Here is a 5,351-nt window from a genome sequence, read left to right as displayed (position 1 = left end):
TCTGTATATATTACCTATTAAAATATATATTAAAGTAAGACAGTGATTTCAAAAAACCAGTAACTTATGAGGAAACGCGTAAGTAAATACCATGAAGAATCTTAGCTACTATAAAACTTTGGTCAAATGGCAATTTTCTTGAAATAACGTAAGTGACCAAAATTTACTCCAAAAGGAAGGGAAAAAACCTAAATAGACCAGTTACTATTAAAATAGTTATTGAGGCGGGAGGAGCGGCCACGGGGGGTCAGGCTAGTCAGCCTCTGGAAGACTCTCAGCGAGTCGCGGTACTCGGGCGTCTGGCTCTCGCCCGCCCCGCCGCCATGATGCCCGAGAGGAAGGTCAGCTCCGCCGAGGGGGCGGAGAAGGAGGAGCCCAAGGGGAGATCGGCGAGGTTGTAAGCTAAGCCGGCTCCTGCAAAAGTGGAAACGAAGCCAAAAAAGGCGGCGGGAAAGGATAAATCTTCAGACAAAAAAAGTGCAAACAAAAGGGAAAAGAGGAGCAAAGGGAAAACAGGCGTAAGTGGCCAACCACGAGACTAAAGAAGACTTGCCTGCATAAAATGGAAAGACTAGAAACGAGGAGAGCCCAGCCTCTGATGCAGCAGAAGAGAAACAAGCCAAGTCTGATTAATAACCACACACTCAGTCCTGTCAGTGATCCCTGTTTCCCTTCTTGTACAATCCAGGGGAATATTTTTATCAACTATTTTGTAAATGCAAGTTTTTTAGTAGCTCTAGAAACATTTTTTAAAAGGAGGGAATCCCACCTCATCCCATTTTTTAAGTGTAAATGCTTTTTTTAAAGAGGTGAAATCATTTGCTGGTTGTTTATTTTTTGGTACAACCAGAAAATAGTGGGATATTGGATATGGGAGGCTTTGATTGTCTTGGGTGTCAGCTTAACATTCCATAAATGGGGGGTAGCTTTTATATCCTATAATACAAAAGCATACTGAATGGCAGTTTGGAGTCAGTTGTGCATTTAATGTCCTGAACACTTTAAATTACTTCTCTTCCCATATTGTTTTGATAGAATTATTTCCTACAGCAAACCACTTTTTGATCTTGGCTCTCCTGGTCAGAATTTTGTGCATTATACTATAACATCTTTGGTCGTGGTAGTTCAGTTTTCCTAGTAACTTGGTTAATGTGTTGTGAACGATTGACAGTTTGGGTATGTAGTGCATATGATATTAAATTGTGAATCAGTGGGACTTATGATGTAACAACATATCAATATTTGAAGATATTGGTACTTGATATCCTGTTAAGGAAAGTTTGCTGCAAATTTTAAGCTGGAAAGTCACTGGAATAACTGTTAAGAATCACAACTACATGATATTTTAGATTTCTGGTACATATGTGAAGAATTGTGTACAAATTGAAATGTCTGTGTAGTGATCCTCAAAACAACCAATAAAATCTCAGTTATAAAAGAATTCTTTAAAAAAAGTTATTGATTTTTTTTTTTCAAAAGCTACATGCATGCTACATACTGACTTAGATATAACAATAGGATAAAATGTGATGGGGAAGATAAATTCTGAATAGTGTTATTTCTAGGTAGGGGATTAAAAGAATATCAATAGATAGAAATTCAGAGGGTTTCATCTTTCTGTAAAGTTTCATTGCTCATTAAAAAAATATATATATATGAGAAAGTTACTGTCTTTTAAAGCTGAATGTGGGTAATTAGTGATGTTTTATTATTTTCTGTACTTTGTGTATTTGAAGTATTTCATAATTTAGAAAGATTTGCATATCTCTTGTTCACATAGAGAAGTTTGTCACACAACAGTTACAATTAAATCTCTCTTGCTAGATTGTAAGCTCTTTGAGATCAGGATCCATACCTTGTTTTGAAAAACAATTTTTAGAGCAGTTTTAGGTTTACAGAAAAATTAAGCAGGAAATACTGAGAATTCTCATTTACTGTCTCTCTCTCATCACTCCTCCTCCTCTATAGTTGCCCTTATCATTAGTAGCTTTCACTGGTGTGTTGCTTTTGTTACAACGGACAAGCCAATATTGATACATTATTATTAGTTAAAATACATAGTTTATATAATGGTTAACTCTTTGTGTTGTACAGTTCTATGGATTTTGACAAAATGACATATTCACTAATACAGGTTCATTCAGAGTAGTTCACTGGCTAAAAATTGACTGTTTCACCTATTCATCCTTCCCTCCCTTCCCCAAACACGGGGATGTTTTTACTGTCTCTATAGTTTTGCCTTTTCCAGAATAACATTTGGAATCATACAGTAAACTTTTGAGACTAACTTCTTTCATTTAGCTAAATATATATAAGATTCCTTCCTATCTTTTGTGGGCTTCATAGCTCATCTGTTCACCTACTGAAGGTCATCTTGTTTGCTTCCAGTTTTGGTGATTGTATGTACAGCTGTTATCAAGGTTCAGGTGCAGCTTTTTGTTTGGGGGCAAGTTTTCACTTATTTGGGTGGATGCCTAGGAGCAGCCTAAAGTTTGCAATATACATTTACGATTAATCTAAATTCACTTTCTGGTAACAATATATGGCCTCATGGATAATGCCAGTACCATATAGCAGCGTATTTCCAGTTCCTCATCCTCTTTCCTTGTAACATTTTTTGTCATTCATTTTGTTTGTCCATGAGCTTTAATCACCTCATTTATCATTACTATTATTATTTTAAACAAACTGTTATCAGTTAGATCAATTAAAAATAAAAGTAAATGAAAGATTTTATTTTACCTTCATTTATTCCTTCTCTAATGTTCTCCTTTTGTAGATCTAAGCTTCTGACCTTTATCATTTCCTTCTTTCTGAATAAATTCCTTTAATATTTCTTGTAAGGCAGGTCTACTGGTGACAAACTACCTCAATTTTTCTTTGCCTTAAGTTTTACTTTACTTTTAAATGTCTTTATTTCTACTTTACTTTTAAAGGATAATTCCTTGGATACAGAATTCTTTGTTGGTTTTCATTCAACACCAAATATTTCACTCTACTCTCTTTTGCTTATGTGATTTCTGAAGAAAATTCCAGTATATTCTTGTACTTGTTGCTCTATAGGTATTTTTCTCCTCTTTTAACTTCTTTTAAAAAAGTCTCATCTTTGATTTTCTGCAGTTTGAATAGGAAATGCCTAAGTGTAGGGTTTTGTATTGTATTTAATATTTATCCTGGTTAGTGTTCTCTGACCTAGATTTCCAGGTCTGTAATTTGGTGTCTGTCATTTATTTTGAAATATTCTCAGACATAAAAACTTCAAATATTTTTTCTTTCTTTTACCTTTTCCTCTCGTGTTATTCCCATTATGTATACACGATACCTTTTGTCCCATGTCTCTTGGATATTATATTTTTCATTATTTTTTCTCATTGCTGTGTAGTTTGGGAAGTTTCTACTGACATTCTTCAAGCTCACTGATTCTTGTCTAGTCTACTAATGAACCCAGAAAAGGCATTCTTCATTTGTTTGTTTAATTAATGAAAAAAAAATTTTTTGATGCTCTGGCTTTTTATTTTTGTGCATGGACTCTCTGTAGTTGCAGAGACTGGGGGCTACTCTCTATTTGTGGTGCGTGACCTTCTCACTGCGGTAGCTTCTTTTTTTGCAGAGCTCCAGGGCAAGCAGGCTCAGCAGTTGCAACGCATGGGCCCAGTTGTGGCACACAGGTTTAGTTGCCGCGAGGCTTGTAGAAACTCCAAGGACTAGGGATTGAACCTGTGTTCCTTGCCCTGGCAGGTGGATTCTTAACCACTGGCCCACCAGGGACGTCCCTCTTACTGTTTTTGAAATCTAGCATTTCTTTTGATTCTTGCTTAGAGTTTCCATCTCTCTGCTTATGTTACCTCCTTGTTTTTTAAAAATTGTCCAGTTTTTTTTCATTAATGCTCTTAGCATATTAATCACAATTATCTTAAATTCCTGATCTAATAATTCCAAAATCTCTGTCATCTATAAATCTGGTTCTGATGGTTGACTTGTCCCTTCAGGCTGTCTTTTGCCTTTCAGCATGCCCTTTAATGTGTACTAGAAAGTCAGACATGATATATTAGGTAAACAGAATTGAGGTGCAAGTTTTTAGTGTGAGGTTTTACATTTGTCAGGCCAGGAGTTAGACTCTGTTCATTGTTTATAGTAGCTGTCAATGTTCCTTGCCAGTCAATCTCTCCATCCCTACTACCCACCCTTTAGGCCACACTATTCTGATTTTATCACCATAAGATTAGTTTTGCTTTCCTTGAACTTCATGAAAAGAACCATACAAGATGTACTCTGTGTCTGAATACTTTCATTAACATGTCTATGTTGAGTGTATTGCTCTTTATTACTAAGCAGTCAGTATTCTATTGTATGAACATACCATGATTTGCTTATTCAGTCTCCTGTTGATGGGCTGTTTGGGGGGTTTCCTTTGCTTTTGGCTCCCATGAATAAAACTTCCAAGAGGCTTCCCTGGCGATCTGGTGGTTAGGCTCTGTGCTTCTGCTGCAGGAGGCACAGATTGATCCTTTGTCAGGCAACTAAGATCTCACAAGCCATGTGGTGTGGTCAAAAAAAAAAAAAGTTAAGGAAAAAAAACCATGAACTTCCAAGATTGTGTTCTCTGGAAAACAAATTCTGAATTGATTTTTCTACATAAAGGTGTCAACAGGTGTTGTTGAGGTCAGTACTCATGGGAAATGACAGGCAGGATTGGGTAGAAGGAGAGATGGCACACAGCTGAAACTGGACTGGCCCTTCAGAGTTGCCCTCTGTGTATCAGTTTTCTTGTTGCAGAAGAAGTCACCCCGAAACCTGGGGGCTTAAAACAACCACAGTCATTTATTCTCTGTCGGAATTTAGAATTTGGAAGCAGCCTGCCTGCATAGTTCGGGATTAGGGTCTCTCGTAAAGCTGCCCTCAGATGGTGGCTGGAGCCGGGGTCCCCTAAATGCTTCTCACCCGTGTGTGGTGCATGGGCTTTGTGTGCATATGCTCAGTCCGACTCTTCGTGAGCCCCTGGACTGTAGCCTGCCAGTCTCCTCTGTCCGTAGAATCTCCTAGGCAAGAATACTGGAATGGGTTGCTGTTTCCTTCTCCGGGGGCTTTTCCCGACCCAGGGATGGAACCTGTGTCTCTTGTGTCTGCTGCACTGGCAGGCCGATTCTTTACTGCTGTGCCACCTGGGAAGCCCGGTGTCCGGGCTGGGAAGACTCAAAAAGTTGAAACAGCTTGAAGCTCCTCCAGCGTCCCTGTCTCTGTGTAGTTCCCCTCTTGGTGTCTCTAGCATGGAAGCCTCAGAGTAGCCAGGCTTCTTACATTGTCTCCTGTAGGCTCAAGTCCTACTAAAGTGTCTGTCCTGAGTGAGAAGG

General features: G+C 38.3%; 1 pseudogene; it reads left to right on the top strand.

Moving 5' to 3' along the window:
* Positions 1 to 326: 326 nt before the first annotated feature.
* Positions 327 to 1,001, top strand: LOC136152491 (non-histone chromosomal protein HMG-14 pseudogene; annotated as a pseudogene).
* The last annotated feature ends 4,350 nt before the right edge of the window (positions 1,002 to 5,351 follow it).

Source organism: Muntiacus reevesi, chromosome 21, assembly GCF_963930625.1.
Source record: "Muntiacus reevesi chromosome 21, mMunRee1.1, whole genome shotgun sequence".
NCBI lineage: Eukaryota > Metazoa > Chordata > Mammalia > Artiodactyla > Cervidae > Muntiacus > Muntiacus reevesi.
Note: the sequence above shows the minus strand (reverse complement) of the source record. Positions and strands in the feature narration are given on the sequence as shown.